Genomic DNA, 20,708 nt, shown 5'->3' on the forward strand with positions numbered 1-20,708 from the left:
TTCTCCCTCTGCCTGTGTCTCTGCCTCTCTCTGTGTGTCTCTCGTGAATGAATAAATAAAATCTAAAAAAGAAAAAGGGATGTAATGGCAAAATAACCAAGCCTCTCACTGCCAAGTGGGACAATTCAGAGATTAGTGCAACATGGTCTCCCAGATGTCCCCAGCAGGACTGTACCTGGTGGCCCACAGTGGCAACCTGCTCACTGACACTGATCACTTACCCTGTATTGACTGCCTTCCCTTCTCGTCTCTTCCTCACTTCCCTGCTGAGGCTTTCCTGGCATCACATCCCAGGTAAACCGCTTGCACCTGAATCCTAGTCTCAGGGCCTTTGGGGGACTCAACTTAAAACACCTCCTAATTGTAGTTGTGGAAATCACATTGTCCCTTCCCTCAGGGCTCACAGAATGACTAGTGGGGACAGTTGTTCTGCAGCCTCTCCAATCCATGACTAGCCATCTCACTTGGAGCCTTCTCAGGAAGGGGGTCTCATGAAGTGGTTTCCATGCTTTTCCACGCTTGTTCATGAGTGGACACCTGATTGCACTGATAAAGCCCTCCTGGGGACCCTGCCTACTACCCAGCCTGACCACCTTACCCTCACTGCCTTCTTGCAGCCTCCACCAGCCCCTAAGCACTTGTTCCCAAGGATCCTCACATCTGATCTGCCTTGGGAGCATGTTGAAAATGAACTTTCCTGAGCACTATCAACTGAATCAGAAGGTCTGCAGATGAGGTCCGGGAATCTACATTTTAAACAATTCCTCAAGGGATCTCTTAGTGTGAAGTTTGAGATCTGGTACTCAGATGTGTGAGCAGATAGCAATCAGCATCATCAATTTACCCCAAACACTTAACAGCTCATTCTTTTTTTTTATTAATAAAATAATTTTTATTGGTGTTCAATTTACCAACATACAGAATAACACCCAGTGCTCATCCCGTCAAGTGTCCCCCTCAGTGCCCGTCACCCACTCACCCCTACCCCCCGCCCTCCTCCCCTTCCACCACCCCCAGTTCGTTTCCCAGAGTTAGGAGTCTTTATGTTCTGTCTCCCTTTCTGATATTTCCCACACATTAACAGCTCATTCTTATTCAAAACCCATAGCACTTAGTGGATAACATCAAGTGCTTCCTCTGTTCTTTCTGGGCCTTTCACTGTTCTGGTGTGCCCTTCCCATGGTTCTGTGTGCTTTTCCTGCCCACCACCACCCCCCCCCCCCCAGCTTCTGACATTGCTTCGCCCATTGTGCAGAGGGCAGATATACCTGGAATTTTAGGTTTCCCAGAGAGGAGCTTTGCCAGTGACTGCCAGGCATGGGCATCTAAAAGCCCAGCTGCCTTGCTTGGATCTGGGATAAACTCTTGGGGTATAATTTACCCTCAAGAGCTTCCCTGAGGCTGGGACTTCACTCAAGATCATTCCTTACTTACTTGCTTATCTTTTTTTTTAAAGATTTTATTTATTTATTTGAGAGAGAGATAGAGAGCGAGAGAGAGAGCATGAGTGAGGAAGAGAGGGAAAAGCCAGCTCCCCACTGAGCAGGGAGCCTGACACAGGGCTCAATCCCAGGACCCCGGAATCATAACCTGAGCCAAAAGCAGATGCTTAACTGACTGAGCCACCCAGGCATGACATCCCTTGCTTATCTTGAAATAGAATAAAAAAACTGGAGGTATCACAATCCCAGATATCAAGATAGTAATCAAAGCTATAGTAATCAAAACAGTTTGGTACTGGCACAAAAATAGACACAGAGATCAATGGAACAGTATAGAGAGCCCAGAAATGAACCCATGATTATATGGTCAATTAATCTTTGACAAAGGAGGCAAGAATATGCAATGGGAAAAGGTCTCTTCAACAAATGGTGTTGGGAAAACCAGACAGCTGCACTCAAAAGAATGAAACTGGACATTTTTTCACACCAAACACAAAAATAAACTCAAAATGGATGAAAGACCTAAATGTGAGACTTGAAACCAGAAAGATCCTAGAAGGGAGCACAGACATTAATTTCTCTTACATTGGTAATAGCAACATTTTTTTAGTCATGTCTCCTGAGGCAAGGAAAATAAAAGCAAAAATAAACTATTGGGACAAAATAAGAAGCTTCTGCATAGCAAAGGAAACTAACAAAACTAAATGACAACATACTGAATGGGAGAAGAGATTTGTAAATGACATATCCAATAAAGGGTTAGTATCCAAAATATATAAAGAACTTATATAACTCAACACAAAAAACCAATCCAATTTAAAAATGGGCAGAAGACATGAGCAGACATTTCTCAAAAAAAGACATACAAATGGCCAACAAACACATGAAAAGATGCTCAATATCATTCATCATCAGGGAAATTCAAATCAAAACCACAATGAGATATGACCTCACACCTGTCAGAATGGCTAAAATCAAGAATACAAGAAACAACAAGTGTTGGTGAGGATGTGGAAAAAAAGCAACTCTCTTGCCCTGTTGGTGGGAGTGCAAACTGGTGCAGTCACTGTGGAAAACAGTATGGTGCTTCCTCAGAAAATAAAAATGGAATTACCATATGACCAGTAATTACTGGGAACTTATGCAAAGAACATGAAAACACTAATTCGAAGAGATATGCACTCCTATGTTTGTTGCATTATTATTACGACAGCCAAATTATGGAAACAGCCCAAGTGTCCATCAATAGATGAACAAAGAAGATGTGGTGTATATATACAATAGAATATTACTCAGCCATAAAAAATAAGGAAATCTTGCCATTCCCAATGACACAGATGGAGCTAGAGAATATAATGCTAAGTGAAATAAGTCAGAGAAAGACAAATACCACATGATTTCACTCATATGTGGAATTTAAGAAACAAAACAAAAAAGAGACAAAAAAATAGACCCTTAACTATACAAAACAAACTGATGGTTGTCAGAGGGGAGGTGGAGAGGATGGGTGAAATAGGTGATGGGAATTAAGGGTGCTTACCATGATGAGCACTGAGTAATGTATAGAACTGGTGAATCACTATATTGTACACCTCAAATTAAATATAACACTGTGTGTTAACTATACTGGAAATACATTTTTTTAAAAAAAGGATCACCCATTGCTTGGCTTCTTGTCCTTCCCTGGCCTGCTTCTGCCATGCCCTTCCCAGTGCCCCTGGGAGCTCGTCCTCAAAAAACCACTTATACCTGAATCATGGTCTCAGGGTCTACTTCTGGGGACATTTATCGGAAATCTATTTTACTTTTCTCCCCCTGACTTTTGCTATGCAAGTGAACTTAAAAATAGCTAATTACAACATAAATAACATTTCTGCTCAGTATCAAATTGTTCACAAGTGGTTTCAGTGATATTTAAAGAACATGCCTGCATACTTGCAGGTCGTGAAAGTTGATGCCCTTCTCCATCCTCTGCCATTTCTTGTCCCCTCTAGTAATAGCTAAGACTTAATTAGCACTTACTGCATCCCAAACATTGTTCTAAGCACTTCATGACTGTTACAGCATTTAATTCTCACAGCAACCCTGTGATATTGGCACCCTTATCATTTCCACTTCATGATGAGGAAAGTGAGCACAGAGGTGGAAAGTGACTTGCCCAAGGTCACACAACCAGCAATCCTTCCAGAAAGTCTGGTTCTAATATCTGTGGCTGACCTGGATCTCTCCCTTTTCTGATCACGCTGTATTTATTTATGTGTTTATTTGCTTGGCATAACTTTGACCTTTCTTGCTCACCATGCGCTTTATATGGATAGGTCTGGTCTCAACCCCGAAGGTGGTAAGCCCCTTGAGGGTGGGACCAATTTGTCATATACTTGCAGCTTCCCCCTAGACTGGGGCAAGCCCTTCTATGTACCTTTATATCGTGAATCATGCTATTCACTAATTTCCTCCTGCCTAGTCCTCAGTCCACTTTCTTCAACCACCTGTTCAGGCTACAGCCCCAGACTTTCTCTTCCTCCTCCTGGTCCTTCACCATCACACACCACAACCAGTAGGCTGTCCAACACTTGAATACTATACAACCACATTGTGTGTACACTGGCTTAACTTCAAGACTATGAGCAAAACCCAAGCCTGTGTCAATCCCCTAGTCCTCTGCCCTAAATCAAGATACATTTTGCATACTTTGCTGTGTTGTCTAAGTTGGTAGCTTGTAGCCACATGTGGCTATTTAAATTTAAATTTAATTAAATTAAAATTTCATTTCCTCAGTCCCACTTTTCAGTAGCCACATGTCGAGTGCTCAACAGCCACTTGTGGCTAGTGACTACCAGAATGGAATAGCACAGACAGAGAACATGTCCATCACTGCAGAAAATCCTTACTGGAGAGTGAGTGCTACTTCAGAGGCTAGCATAGCTGATTTTTCTCTTGAAGACTAAATAATATTATTTCTCTTTTGCCAGCTTCTATAGACTCCTACACATTGCTACTCAAATCCCATTCATGTCGGCCCTAATTTGCAGGACCTAATTTGCTGCCTGGGATGCAGGCTGGAGGATGCAGTGAGGGAAGCTCTTTCCTGACCCCTCTGGCTTCCAGGGAATATTGCCACACCTGAGTTCTGTGGGCTGCAGCCTTGCTTCTTCATGTGCGGAAACATTATCTGTATCAAACACATCCAAGCATATCCCATCTTGTTTGCCAGCACCCACCTGCCCGAGTTCCTGGCCCACAAAGGACATGGAAATGGAAGAGTTAACACAAAATTACACAACACACTTTTTCACTCTCACTGTAGACATATCTGGTTAAAAACAAAATGCGGGTCTTGGGCCCCATCTGCATGCATCTCCAGGGCGACAGATCCAGAAAATTTTTTTCATATTTTATATTTTTAAAAGATTTACTTATTTGAGAGAGAGCATGAAGTGGAGATGGAGGAGGAGTCTTAAGCAGATTCTGTGCTCAATCCCACAACCCTGAAATCATGACCTGAGCTAAAATCAAGAGTCAGACACTTAACCGGCTGTGCCACCAAAGTGCCCCCTCTCCCCCCTTTTTTTTGTATTTTATTTTTTTAAGATTTTATTAATTTATTTATTCATGAGAGACACACACAGAGAGAGAGAGAGGCAGAGACACAGGCAGAGGGAGAAGCAGGCTCCATGCAGGGACTGCATAGATCATCCCGGAACTCCAGGATCATGCCCTGAGCCAATGGCAGGCGCTAAACCGCTAAACCACCCGGGGATCTCCTTTTTTGTATTTTAAATGCATTTTCCTCTGACTTACACAGCTGACAGTCTTTAACCGTCTAGTCTACATTCTCTCTGCCTCTAGGGAGGAACTCAACAGCAGCAGCCATGGGTCCACCCCTCTCTTAAAATCAGTTAAATTCCTTAAACCTTGAGTGGTCAGTTCCTGCCAATACACCATCTCCACTGTGCCTCAAAAGAACTCACTTATGCTAATCAGGCCTACTCCCAGGGTGAAGGTGGGAGGTACAAAGTCACAGGCCAGGTGGCAAACTGGCCCAGGGAAAGAGACTCATGTAGGGCCCCAGGTCCCAGAGAGTGCTTCCTAAAAGCACCACACAACACTCTAGGGAGAGTTTCACACTCTTTTCTTTTCCTCTTCTACCTTATTTCTTTGGGTTACCCCTACACCTTCAGTGAATGTGTTAAATATTATGAGTTTGTCTTTGGAGAAAAAAAGCAGGAGCTTGCATCCATTGCTGCCACAGGGAGCAAAAATCCAAAGACCATGAACCTTGGCCGCCAAAGGGCAGCTGAGGTGACAGTCCTGAGCAGGGTGGACCTGGATGAATACGTAAGCTTTCAGCAGGAATGTTTCAGAAATATTTGCGAGAGAGGATCCGGGAGGACCAGAAGTGTGCTGGTGCAGAGGAAGGGCGGGGTCCTGCAGGAAAGAGACGGTGCCCTTAGAAGTGGAACTGAGGGGAGTCTAATGAAGAGCCTGAGTCCAACAGGAGGGCAGGGTTAAATTTAGGCAATCCACAAGGCGTAGGGACACACCCGAGGCAAGTTGCCTCCTCCTAGGCCCCAAGGGGCAAGGGACAGAGCAAGTCACCCAAAACTGGAAGAAGCTGTAGCTCAGGGAGAGGGCTGCTGGCTGGTAGCCAAGCCAGTTGGGCAGGAAGCAAGCCAGGGTTGGGGGGCGGAATACCCCAATACCTCTCACTTTCTGCCTCCAATCTCTTGCTGGTGTCTGTGCTGACTGGACCCAACCAGAAAGCAGCCATTCTCCCCAGGAGATCCGGAGGGGAAAATGGGGAATGTCCAGCTCAGGAGCGCAAGCTGTTTTCCCCCAGATATCCAAGGTGTCTGGAGACTTTGAAGGCATCCGGACTCCACACATACCAGAGCCACTGTCTGTAGCCAGTCTCTGTCTAGCACCTCAGCCTGCCTTCAGCCTTCCACAGCCCCTTCATGCTGGAAGCTGCCTCTCTCCCACTGTGTGATGGGCTCTAGCCCACCAGCGCCCCACAAGGTGGCATGTCATCAAGGCCTGGCCAGTCCTAACAGCCCACCTCCCCAGTCACTGGAGGTGGGGACATGAAGCAAGTAGAGTTAAATGGGATTCTTCCCGGAATTGTATCCTCCTCTTGTTACTCTGTTTCCTTCCTATCATCTGTTTGTCCATGGACAGAAGAGAGACGCTGTCTTTTCTCTGCCGGCATGATGTGAGTTTTGCCCACTCCCCCAATTACACAGAAGAATATCTAGGGGAGAAAGAGACCAACACAAAGACGCAGAGCTGAGAGGACAGAGAGCCTTCTGATACAGTGGATGTCTTAGAGCCCTTGAGAACATGTCAGTTTACTGGGCCAATAAGCCCCTCTTTTTGCTTAACCTGGCTTGATTTAGATTTCTATTACTTGTACTAGAAATGTTAGCACAAAAGCCCCAACTAACAGAAAACACAGTCAGACACACACCAACCTACTCTCTACATAGAAGTCCCCCCACACTTATGGGTCTCGATCCTTATAAAGTGCATTCATAGTAATCTGTCATCTCATCAGCCTCCATGAAAATGCTAAATCATTGTTACTTTACCATGATATATAAGAAGAAGCAACTTTTAAAAAATAAACCTAGATCAGTACACTATTTTTTAAATGTATTTTTTCAAGATTTTCTTTATTTGACAGAGAGAGAGCTAGCACAAACTGGGGGAGGAGCAGAGGCAGAGGAAGAAGCAGGCTCCCCACTGAGCAGGGAGCCTGACCTGGGGCTCAATCCCAGGACCCAGAGATCATGATTTAAGCTGAAGGCAGATGCTTAACTGACTGAGCCACTCAGGCCCCCCTAGATTAGTACACTATTAAAGACTGTATTATAGGGCAGCCCCGGTGGCTCAGCAGTTTAGCACCGCCTTCAGCCCAGGGCGTGATCCTGGAGACCTGGGATCAAGTCCCACATTGGGTGCCCTGCTTGGAGCCTGCTTTTCCCTCTGCCTGTGTCTCTGCCTGTCTCTCTCTCTCTCTCTCTCTCTCATGAATAAATAAAATCTTTAAAAAAAAGACTGTTTTATAATTTCTATTTTAATATATTCTTTAATAATATTCATAATATACAAGGACAAAGTTTGACTCTTCCACACTTAACAAGTGGTGCAATGCTGCTTAAGTTATTTTAAATTCAGTATGCAAGAAAGAGCATGGCTTAGCTACGAATTCAAAATGACACATCAATATTGTGTTTGGGCCCAAATGTGTATTAATATCTAGACTGAAATTTAACTATGTGTTACCGCCTTCCGAACAGCTTCCATGACCTGGTATTTGGAATTCTTGAATTTTGCACTTAAAAAAATCAATTACTTTATTATTATAATTTTCATGGTTTGTTTCTAAAAGAGGAGACACGAGCACTTTCTGGCTGCTATTTGCAAGTACTTCTCCAGAAATAACACACTGTGGGTTTGAATAATTTTATTCCCAATAAAGGAAAAGCCAAACTGGATAAAAATTTCTCCTTTTCACTTTTGTTTAGAAGAACTAGAGATACCCTGATATATTAAGAAATGATAATATGAATATAACTTATAGATCTGAGGTCAAAATAGAGAATTATCATTTTTATGTCCCTCATAAATAGATCATTCTCTTCTTTTTAACCATCTGAACCATTTTTAAGTGTACTATTCAGTAGCTCATTCTATTCTAACTCATATTCTTGATGCCTCCTCTCTCTAACCAATAATCCATTGTGAGGACAAGTTAAACAAGGGAATAAAAATAGTTGAAAGCAGGGCACCTGGATGGCTCAGTTGGTTGAGCATCTGCCTTGGGCCTCAGGTCTTGATCTCAGGGTCCTAGGATGAGCCCAGAATCTGGCTCTCTGCCCAGCAGGGAATCTGCTTCTCCCTCTCCTTCTGCCCCTCCTCCCTGCTAGTGCTCTCTCTCTCTCTCTCTCTCTCTCTCGTAAATAAAATCTTAAAAAAAAAAAAATAAAAATAGTTGGAAGCCATAAAATGGTGAAAACCACCACCCTAATGCGAAGCAGTCAGCAGGGTGATAAAGCAACCAAGGGGCTGATGCCCGAACAGGTCCAGCTAATCTCCACAAACTGCAGAGAACACCTAATCCACATCTAAGGCCTTTACAGTTGAAATTATAACAGACTCCATTACCATTTGAAAAAAATCCCAAACCTCAGAACACTCTCACAAACCTCTGGGCATCTGTTGGTACCAAAACTGAAGTTGGAAATCTCAGATTCATATCCTGGTTCCACCTCTCACTAGGTCTGTGACCCTGGGCAAGTTATTGCCTTTTTTTTTCCTTTCTTTTTTTTGGCTTTTTAAAAAATTTTTATTTATTTATGATAGTCACACACAGAGAGAGAGAGAGGCAGAGTCACAGGCAGAGGGAGAAGCAGGCTCCATGCACCGGGAGCCCGACATGGGATTCGATCCCGGGTCTCCAGGATTGTGCCCTGGGCCAAAGGCAGGCGCTAAACCGCTGCGCCACCCAGGGATCCCTTTTTTTCCTTTCTGATGCTTAGTTTGTGTATAGGTAAATGAAAACTTCAAATATCTACCCAGTGAGCTTGGCCAGATCACAATCCGGGCACACCACAGTCCGATGCAGAGTCAGGGAGAGAATGTCAGCTTCGACTCCGCTGATGCCTCCACTCTGATTTACTATCAAACCAGCAGATGGATAAAAGCTGCACAAAGGATAAAAGTGATAATGATACAAATCAGTGAACAGACACAGCTGGTCAAATGGTCCTAATAGGGTAAGGAGTCCACCGGGTCAGAGAAAACAAAAAGCCCTAACTCATTGTATCAGTAGGCTGGGATAGGACCATGGCACAATAGCAGTAGTTTTCAAAGCGTGGTCCCTGGACTGGCATTTTGAACCCCGGGACTCCTGAGAAATCAAAATTCATGGGCCCTAGCCCAGACCTACTGAACCAGGAACTTGGGGGCAGGGCCCACCAATTTGCATCTTGAGAAGCCCTCCGGGGAATTCTGGTGCCTGCTCAAATGTAAAATCCTGTACCACAGCATGAGGCGACTCCTTCTGGCACCAGTTTCACTTTCCTGTTCCCATGTCTTTCAGGGGCCTGTTTACCACCCAGAGTTACTTCGAGGATAAAATCCCATGTGGACTTAGAAGTGCCCCATTATCTGCAAAGCCCCACACAAATAGGAAGGATCTGTTTTTCTCAGGAGCAATGCTAGGCAGAGAACTTAACTGGTTCTGCCCAGAGACTGAGTGATCAGCCCCACAAATGGGCACAAGGTTGGACTGTCCCTTTCTCTGTGGTCTTTGGAGATCATCTGCATTTTCGTCGGTGAAGGAGAAAGAGATGGGATGTCAAGAGCCTGCTGATCGAAACCATCTGCTGAGGGACCTAGCTCCAAGAACATCTCTTCCTGGCTCACTCTGAGCAGTACTGTCCCACAGAACTTTCTCTGGTGATGGAAATGTTCTGTAATGTGCACTAATCTTCACTGTCCAATACAGTAACCACCAGCCACATGTAGCATTTGACAACATGGCCAGTGCAACTAGGGAATTGCATTTTACATTTTATTTAATTTTAATTAATTTAAATTTGAATAGCTGCATATGGGACATAGCTAAAATACAAATTTATTGTTTACCTGAAATTCAAATTTAATTGGGGGTGCCGTATTCTTATTTGCTTAATCTGGCAAACCTACTTTACAGATTCTCAGTGACATTGACCTTGACTCCTCCAATGAAAAGTTTGATTAAAAGGCTCTCTATCCATGACCAAAGGAAGCAAATTTGACCTTATACTGGCCAGAAAGGGCACCTGGCTGATGTTCTTTTTCTAAAGACAGTTTTCAGAGAGATAATGGCTGAGAAAATCAATATAGCTGATGACTAAAAAGACAAACTTGTACTATCATTCATACACTCATACTTAATTTTCTGCAACTGAATCCATCTTCCATAGACAGGTTCTGATGGGAAATGGGAAGCAGTAGTCCAGAGAGCCTAATTTAGTCAAGGATAATTCTGTACTTGGAGCATGGTCCTAGGTACTGGGACATAACAGGGAGAAATGCTATCTGTGGGTCATGCTAGTGATTTTAAGGCAAACTCTACCCCTTTAATTACTCAATCCCTTAATCACCTCAATGAATGACTACCACATTAAAGTCATCATGGGAATTGAAAAAAATAAGATCCAGAGTCTTTCTTTATGACTATATTTAAGCTTTGCTTCGAAAACACATCAAAGAAGGTATAGCAACTAGAATCCTGCCAGTTCTCAGGAAGACTGGATAATATTTTCCCCAAAACCCTATAATTTCAAAATGTGAACAAATAGAGGTGCTTTTATATCTCCATTCATTCTGGCCCTCACTCTCTGCCATAACTATCTTTGGCATTTTTAGGTCTCCAAGCTCATTCTTGATATAATAACATAGTATTTTACAGTTACTGATTAAGCAGATATCTGATAACATCATTTTTAACTAGAGGAAGAGATTCTGAAACTGGTACTCCCCCCCACCCCAGGAATAGCAAAGAAAACACACATGGTATTTTTATGAAGTGAATTGTGTTCCAGAAGGCAGGTTGATTCTTGTAAAACCCAGGCTCTCCTGTTCCCAAGAATGTCCAGGTCAAAGAGTAATGATCATAGTTTTGCTCTTTCAGAAGGTTTTAGTGTAGCAAACAGCCAGCAGATTTAAAAAAAAAAATCTTAATAACATTGTATCTTGACCATCCCCTTTGATATTTTCCTGTTTTCTCTATTGCTTAAGATATTCAACATGGATATATATTTAGCTTTGGAGATCTGGCGACCTGGGAACCCGTGGGTCTCTAGCAAGAGAATATTAGGTGATGAAACTGCTCTCCTGCCTCCTCCCCACTCCCACAGGGTCCTCCGCTGTTTTTATACCCATTTCACTAAGATAAAGGTCTTGACACTGGGAAACAATTGGCATTCTGCCCAGAGAAACCCAATTTTTGAAGGGTCTCCAAAAATAGTTCAGATGTCAATTTGGAAATAGGGCACTCACCCTGGAGGACTGCATGTAATAGGCACACAGACAGTGGTTTTCAGAGTGCAGGTGGTCCCTGGCCTAGAAGCAGCAGCAGTATCTGAGAACTTTTTAGAAATGCTAATTCTCAGGGCTCACTCATGCAGACCAACCTGAATGACGTCAGTTACCTGAGTATTCTATCCTTCTTTTTTTCTTTTTTAACCTTTCATGCTTCTCTTTCTTCAGAAGTAGCGCCCCCTTCTCACAGGCATATTCAGACCTTTCCTCGGAGAGTACAGCAGTATATTCTCAAAGTGTGGTCTCAAGACCAGAAAAAGCATCAGCCTCAGCTGGGAACTTGTTAGAGACGCATATTCTCAGGCCTCATCCACCCAGATCTACTCAATCAGAAATTCAGAGGGTGGGGCTCAGCCAATTGTGTTTTAACAAGGCCCCCAGTGATCCTGGATGCACACCAAAGTTTGAGAAATAACGAAGTAAGAGTATTCCCGGCTATTGAGCTTATTCTGTGACTTGCAGGCTTGCCCAAAAAGCCCTATGATTTTATTCCCACGGGATTTTATTCCTTTGTCAGTCTGCCTTGTCCTCAAAAAAGTATTAAAAATTGCAACTGCCATTCACAGTATTATCTGTGGATATAAACCTGTTTCTCAAAAGAATTCGAGAAAGGGTGTCTCAGCAGGCTTTGTGGGATCTGTATGATAGGAAGGCAAGCATGGAAAGCCACAGATTTGAAGATGCCTCCTTTCCCGCTTGATGTAGGCAGACGAGTGTTTCTTTTATTTTTATTTTAAAGATTTTATTTATTTATTCATGAGAGACACAGAGAGAGAGAGGCAGAGACACAGGCAGAGGAAGAAGCAGGCTCCATGCAGGGAGCCCGACGTGGGACTCATTCCCGGGACTCCAGGATCATACGCTGAGCTGAAGGCAGATGCCCAACCGCTGAGCCACCCAGGCATTTTAAACACATTAAAAGTGTTTCTTTTAATCAAGCTGATAGAACAGTTTGCCAAGACTTGAATCTACTGGAGCATAAAAACCCATTTTTACAGGCCACCTATTGTAGCCCATCACTGCGGAGACATTTAAACTCTCAATCTTTAACTTAGAAGGTTAATTAGAAGCTAATTTAGCTTCTCCATCAATTTGTACTATGGATGCAGATCTAGGGGTATATTTCAAGTATGATGGGTATTAAAGTAACATTTAATCCAGTCTCTCCCAGTCCAATCCCTCCTTCACATTCCTACCAGACCAACTGTGCTAAACGGTAGCTCCAATCACAGCACTTTCCTCCAGTGGCAGCTCCTCAGTATTAACCGAATTAACTTCGCATTTTTCATCTGGCATTCAAGACTGAAACTGTAGGTACTAGATTGAACCATATGAAACTCTGCCATTTTAATTGGGCGAAAATGGTCAAATATCAACAATTTCACATGGTTCACCCTAATGTTATCGATTTCATATTTAATTTGTTCACCTACTCGATAACCTTTTTCTTTTTCCTATTCTAAGATTTAAGCTTCTTGGAATTTTAATGCTTAATCTTAAAACTGTCAGCCCAACTGCTGGTGAAAAATCTCAGAAAGATAAAGAGAAAATGTTCCTTTCCTACAGGTGCAGAGAAGCAGACACTTATTGTGTGGCACAAAGCCAGAATCATGTCACGAAATTACAACTGGGAACATTTACTCAAATATCTGGCCCATTCTCCTGGCCAGTATGGAGGTTTGAGTGAAAGGCCATGATCCTGTTTTGTTTTCTGTTACTATGAAAGTGTCCTTTAAAGTGTTATTTGTAAGGAAACGTATCCCTTAAGATACCTGGATATCAGTGTTTGTTGCTATGTCTTACAAAATAGAACCTATAACACCTAAAGGTCTGCAGCTATGGTCATCTTATTTAATAATGTGTCACTCTGCTAATAAAAATACTTAAATCATCAATCCTGTTTCCCATAAAGTGACAAATTTATCTGTCAGATATCTTTGTTAAGTGGAAGAGCTTTGGAATTTCTCTCTCCCTTCAGGCATGAAAGTGTTATAAATCTGTCCTCCCTTGGATTCTTTATTCAAACAGTGGACTCTTTGTTTCATTTAAATTACTAAGAGAAGATCCAGGATATGGAGGCAATCGATCATTCCAGGCTTATCCTTCACTTCCCCTCTGCACATACACCATACTATACATACTATACAGACAGCTCCCCCTCTGCATACATCATCCTCCAGTGTTCCTCTGCTAAGAACACCTCTTCCCATAGTCATCTCAACCTATCAAAATCCAAGCCAGGATCTACCCAAAGGTCACCTCCTTTGTGAGTTCTTCCCCAATTCCTTCGGAAAGATTTATCTTAAATGATACTTGCCATAGTCGCCTTGATTTATACTCGTGTGTATTTCCCTTGTCTCTGAGTAGATTTTATTTTTTCCAGCTTTATTGAGATATGATTGACATATGACATTGTATTCATTCTAGGTGTACAACACAATAATTTGACATATGTATATATTGTGAAATGATAACCGCAATGTTTAGTTCCCATCTATCACCTCACGTAGTTACAAACTACTTTCCCTGGATAAGCTTCAATCCCACTTAGATGGAGAATGTGCCTTACTCCTCATCCAAAGTATCAAGCAAAAGGCCTTTCTTTTTTTTTTTTTAAACTTTTATTTATTTATGATAGGCACACAGTGAGAGAGAGAGAGAGGCAGAGACACAGGCAGAGGGAGAAGCAGGCTCCATGCACCGGGAGCCCGACGTGGGACTCGATCCCGAGTCTCCAGGACCGCGCCCTGGGCCAAAGGCAGGCGCCAAACCGCTGCGCCACCCAGGGATCCCGCAAAAGGCCTTTCAATGTAAGCATGCTCTCAATATTTAAAAGATGACATTGAAGAAGTGTCCTACAACCAGCATCAAGGGATATGTTGATCTAATTGACCCCTAACACCAACCATTCTCCCTCCACATGGTGGGAAGTCAACTTCCCTGCATGCTCTGAAGATTCTAGGGCCTGATTCATCACTATACCATAAGAATTCCCTATGATTTCAGTGTCCTTATAGATAGATGAGTCTTCCAATAGTCTGGCCCTCTTCCAATGATTGTGTTCACTAGCTACTACAGGCGGCCACTGCCATGGTTTTACCCTAGACGTCATCATTGCTGATAACCATAGGCCTCCATAATCTCACCTTCAAACGCCACACTCTCCAAACAGCGCCAAAAAATAATAATACTTTCAGAATAACTCTGGTCTCTCAGAGTAAGAAAAAGATGCACAGCCCCAGATAAGAGTTAAGATCTCCCCTTCCCCCTCCACCTCTGGCACAGAAGCTCCAAGGCTTCGTGAAGAGCTGCTTACAGCCGAGAGCAAGCCTGCTGGGTGGGGGCGGGGCGGGAGGGGATTTGGGTTGAAGCTATTTTTGCACACCACTTTGCACTTCCGAGGGAACAGCACTTTTCCCCCCAGAATCGAAGAATCCCCCCCAGAGCGATAATAGGGGTGGGGGGCGAAAGCTTCCCGAGCTGCCCGCGCCTCCGCCGCTGACTTGTCAATCAAGTCTTAAACTCTGCCGAAAACTCACCCCGAACCGTCCTTCGGGAAAACTGTCCCACCGGCTGTAGACCTCGGCCCTTTCCCTTTGGAAACTGGGCGGGCAGAGCCAGAGAGGTTCGGAGGAGACGAGGAAAGAAGGCGGGGACCCGGCCGTGGGTGCGGGCGACGGCGCGCAGGTGCTCTTCCCGCGGGCCCCGCGCTGCCCAAGCCCCCGGCGTCCGAGGCTCCCACACCCCGAAGAAGGGCTCCAACTTGGCAATCCGGCAGCCGCAGCCGCTCAGAGAAAAGGACTGAGAGAAATGGCACAACCGGCCCTGGCACAGCTCACTGTCCCCTTCGGCCTACCACCACCGTGCTGTGTCGCCACGACGGGACGGCAGTGGGAGGGAGGGGAACTGAGCGTTCCCGGGCCGGAGGCTGCTTGCTCTTGGGGCAGAATGGGAGCGGGGAGAGGAGACACTGCGGTGCCCTCCTGCTCCCCCAAACCCACAGACGTGTAAGGGGGGGCACCCTGAGGGAGCTGCTCGAGGACAGCGGGAAGGTCTGTGCGACAGGAAAGTTGGCCCCCCGTTTCCTGCCTGGAACCTCGCTGAGCCGCACAGACCCGCGGGCCCACCGTGGGAGAGGTCGCTTTGGAAATTCTTGCCCGGGCTGAACAAATAGCTCCGGGGTGTGCAGTCCGTGAACCTGGAGTCTGGTGCCCCCTTGTGGTCAAGAGATACCTGAGCGCGAGAAGCTCAAAAAGTACCGAGGCGTCCTGTACCTGGAAAGAAAATGGGAACGTGGCTCCCAGCCCGCAGAGCTGGAAAAAGGACGTAGGCAGTTCCCAAGGCTGCACAGGGAGGAGCACAAGGCTTCCTTAGGAGGTGCCCAGGAGATGGGAGACAGAACCGGGAGAAGGGCGTGAGAGTCAGCAGGCACAGCTGCCCTTCGCTGACGGAGGCCCCAGAGGAGGAGCCCAGAGGAGAGACAGAACAGCCCCCAGCGCGCAGACCCCGCCACCCTGCAGGGCACCTCTCTAGATCAGAGAGCTTTAATTTTTTTTTAATTTCATTTATTTATGAGAAACATACAGAGAGAGACAGGGGCAGAGACAGAAGCAGGCTCCATGCAGGGAGCCTGATGTGGGATGGGACGACCCCGGGACTCCAGGACCACGCCCTGGGCTGAAGGCAGACGCTGAGCCATCCAGGGATCCCCTGATCAGAGAGCTTTAGAGCCAGAGGAGGACTGTCTCCCAGAAGTCCTCTGTCTCCCTCCTCTCTCTGCCCCAAAGACCAGAGGATAATAATATTAAAACTGCACTTGGGATTGATCAGCTTTACCAACCAAGGTAACCCTGACAATTACGAGATATGCCCAAGGGGTCATGAAAGAAGGGGAAAGGAGGCGTGGTGCCACAGGGTTGAAAGCAGTGATTGGAAAAAACAAGTTTCATGTATGCAGTCCACCACTGAGTTGAGACCGGTCAACACATCAGCAACCTGTACCCAGACACAGGCATGGATGTGGAAAGGACACAGAAAATACCAATGATGCCGACTTAATACCTTTATTGCCTCAGGCCAGTCCTATGTGATCCTCAGTTTCTTCAGTCCTCAGAAGATCATAATACCTAATGGGCAAGGTTATTAAGATTAGAGGCAATGTGGGACACCTGGGTGGCTCAGTGGTTGAGCGACTGCCTTCAGGGCGTGATGGGGGAGGGTCTGGGGATCAAGTCCCACACTGGGCTCCCTGCAGGGAGCCTGCTTCTCCTCCTGCCTATGTCTCTGCCTCTCTCTGTGTGTGTCTCTCATGAATAAATAAAAAAATCTTTAAAAAAAATATTAGAGGCAATGTATAGAAACAAATAGAAGCTACTATTTATAGATTTGTTTACAACTGTGCAGAGGCATTTGTTGCCGGTTTCTTTTGACAAAAGATTTGAAGTAGTCTATGACAAAAGACAAGTAAAAAGAACTAAAATCTTAAAAAAAAGGGGGGGGGGACAGCCCTGGTGGCTCAGCGGTTTAGCAGCCCAGGGTGTGATCCGGGAGACCAGGGATCAAGTCCCACTTCAGGCTCCCTGCATGGAGCCTGCTTCTCCCTCTCCCTCTGCCTGTGCCTCTGCCTCTCTCTCTCTCCTCTCTGTGTATTCTCATGAATAAATAAAATCTTTAAAAAAAGAACTACTAAAAGAGAAATCAAACATTTCAAAAGAGCAAGGTATGCTGAAGTGCTAACCATAAATGTAAACATGGTGGTTTCGGTTTCAGATTTGGCTGTGAGTTTCCTGTCAGCTGAGGTATAAAGCGAAACCTGACAACTTGTACAACACCAGTTACCAGGAAGGAAGGGGGACACTGCCTTCTCATGGGAGACAAGCTCTTCTGGCCTCCAAATTTCAAAAGCAAAGTCTCAGGGGTTTTTCTGCAGTGGCTTGTCAATTCCCCAAAACCCTGACTATTCTTTCCCATGGCTTTCCAAGGGTGCCGAACTAGTAATACAGTAGTAATTGGGACTGGGAGAAATCGACTGAAAGTTACTCAGATTTCCACACTTCACATTCTTATCCCACATTTCTTCAAATGATTTCACATGAGCTTTTCCTGAATCCATCCATTGCAAGATCACCCAAAAGACATGGAGACTCCCCACTTCCACCCCCAAGGAAGTGTTTTCATTTGTAACTCAGGCAGAAGCTTTAGACTGATGACAAATTAAAGCAAAAGCACAGAGGTATTTGTAGACGAAACAGCTAAATTCAAGCCTCTCCTCTTTCCAGAAGCAATTCAGGCCTATAAAGGCCACACAGATCTCCCTTTAAGGCCAAGGTCACCTTCCAGGAGTATTAGCACAAGAAGTAAACAGCCTTTGCAAAACAGTGCTACAGGTGAGCTTTCCCATCCAAACCCCAGAGGCACCTCAACTAATCTGCATATGCTAACTCGAGTTACCGGGGAAGATGCCAAAATAAGCTCCTGTCCTCCCTCACCTTTACTGTAATCCCCACCTAGGTTTTGCTTTTACCATATGGTAATTATTTCCAAATCACAAGTGCAAACACTCACTCTGATTGGAAAATTAGCAGATTTCAAACTCAGGTAATTTGTCCCTAATGAGGAACTTGTTGAACTGAATTTAACAATTAACTCGCACACCCTTTGCTGCCTGCGGCTATGGGAGTGAAGCAGGAAAGGAGCAAGGGTAGGCCGAGGGCCAGGCAGGACTCTGGCACAAGACAAAGGTTGGCATGAGGCAAGGTGTGTCACAGGGCCGTGGGAATATCAGGAACTTCACTGTGCAAATGGATATAGACAGCCAATCACAAATATATGCCAAAATAAAATGATATGGTGAGCTTCCACGTACCCATCACTGCAGCTCCCAGTACCAACTCATGGTTGCTCTGGCTTCAGGTAGGTTGAGGAGCAAGAGACCAAGAAAATGAACAGGGAAGTGGAATGAAAGAGCACGTAGTGTGTTCCCTCTGTTGAATTCCTGCAGGTTTCAAGCTCCTTGTGGGCAGAGGTGGGATAGGTGAGTTAAAATTAACTATTGGGATGGTTTCCACCCTCCTCGTTAGCATTTTGAATATGGCAGGGCAGAGCCTGGGAAAGAGCTGGCCCTTGTTTTCCAGGCTCTACTACTCTCCCTGCCCCATGGTGGGGGCCACTTGCTCTCTACTCTGCTGCTGCAGGTGACCAGAAGCCCTGAGGATTTCTGGGAGCTCTGGCTTTAGCACACAGAATCAGCATGATCATGCTCCCTCCAACTGTGCGCTCCGCTGATTGGCTCCTGCCTTTTCTCAAAGAGCACAGTTACCCACTTCAGGCCTTAGACAGTTTCTAAGATCTCCTTTGTTGCTGTCCCTCTAGAACTGCGCTATTCAAACAGCCACATGTGGCAACTGACCACTTGAAACATGGCTAGTGAGACTGAGGAACTAATTTTTCTTTAATTTTAACTAAAATTTAAAAACTGATACTTGATCCAATTATTGGAAAACTTGTACGTATGCTTGGAAGATGAATCTACATTTTCAACTGTAGATTTTATAAGAACCTAAGTACAAATCAAGTATTTCTGATGAAAATCTAGCATCTGAATTAAAACAGGCTGTAACTGTCCAGATTTTGAAGATGATTTAGTAAAAATAAAAGAATGTACAATATCTCATTAAGGATATATGGGCGCCTAGCAGTTTCATTCAGGGGAGCCTGGGACTCTTGACATCTGGATTGTGAGTTCAAGCCCCACATTGGGTGTAGAGATTACTTACAAATAAAATCTTTTAAAAATTATTGATTATGGGACACCTGGTGGCTCAGTGGTTAAGCGTCTGCCTTCCGCTCAGGGCGTGATCTTGGAGTCCTGGAATCGAGTCCCACATCGGGCTCCTTGCATGAAGCCTCCTTCTCATATGTCTGCCTCTCTCTGCCATTCTCTGTGTCTTTTATGAATAAATAAATAAAATCTTTTTTTAAAAAAATTATTGATTACATGTAGAAATGATAATCTTTTGTATATACTGGGTAAATTATTAAGGGTGATTACTTCTGTTTCTATTTATTTAATAAAACCTGACTAGAAATTTTAAATTATATGTGGGGCCCAAATTATATTTTTATTGGATAGCAGTGACCTAGAACCAGACCCTTCTCTGCGCTTGCAAGTACCATTCAAAAGATACAATTCTGCTTGAAAAAAAAAAAAAAAAGATACAATTCTGTTGAGATACTCCGGCCTGTCACAGAGGCCCCAATTGCCAGACATGTCCTGCTATATGGGCCCACCCAGGAGTTTCCTAGATGGTCATCTCCTGGACCATCTTCTTTGCTCCCCATGGGAAAATTCTGGAGCCAACTACTTTAAAACAACCACTGCATGTTGGTCAGTCATTAAGTCATGAATACACAGGCTGCATGAATCTAATTTAGAATAAGATGATGAATTTGACGTATGGTTAAGAAGAGTCTCCAGGTTCTCAAGATGCTAAAAAGAATTTCACTTTTATTCGCAAAACAAAGGTAGTTAATATCCTCAAAAGACACATTCCATGAAGTACACACCTTGGTAAGGAATATTACAAGGAAATAAACAAAGACCACCAATGGTAATGTCACACAAAGCTGAATTTATTTACTGGCCTGGGAAGGAAGCGCCACATGACTCAAGGCCAAGTTCACCTATGTCTCCCTGTAGCATAACTGAACCCTAAACAACATAGATTTACGTCTCTCAAGTCCATTATATGCATATTTTTTCGAGAAATACCGTAGACTACGGTACATGTATTCTGTCCTCCTAATAATTTGCATGATATTTGTTATCTCTAACATAGTTTATTGTAAGAACACAGCATATACTACCAATAATAAACAAAACGCATGTCAGTCGAGTGTTTGCATGATCGGCAAAGCTTCTGGTCAGCAGTAGGCTATGAGGAGTTAACTTTTTGGTTAGGCAAGAGATACAGAGTTTTTGACCTCGTGGGGACTCGGCGCCCCTAACCCCCACACTGTTCAAGGGTCACCAGTACCGAGAGGGCAAAAGGAAAGAACTACATCAAATCAGGTGAGATTCGCAGTGCAGGTGTCCGGTTGATTCCTCTTACCGAGCGGTCATTACACTGGCTCACTCGTGAAAAGTGCAGGCACATGCACAACGATGTCCGGGAC

General features: G+C 44.4%; 1 long non-coding RNA gene across 1 annotated transcript in view; it reads right to left on the reverse strand.

Annotated features, from left to right (window-relative positions):
- LOC140627752 (uncharacterized) overlaps positions 1 to 15,255 on the reverse strand; it is a 73,111-nt gene extending 57,856 nt beyond the window's left edge. The window contains exon 1 of the long non-coding RNA XR_012026353.1: positions 15,074 to 15,255. This is a non-coding gene — a long non-coding RNA (uncharacterized lncRNA). The remainder of the gene's footprint in view (positions 1 to 15,073) is intronic.
- Between the last annotated feature and the right edge of the window lie 5,453 nt (positions 15,256 to 20,708).

The sequence above is a fragment of the Canis lupus genome, chromosome X (assembly GCF_048164855.1).
Source record: "Canis lupus baileyi chromosome X, mCanLup2.hap1, whole genome shotgun sequence".
Classification (NCBI taxonomy): Eukaryota; Metazoa; Chordata; class Mammalia; order Carnivora; family Canidae; genus Canis; species Canis lupus.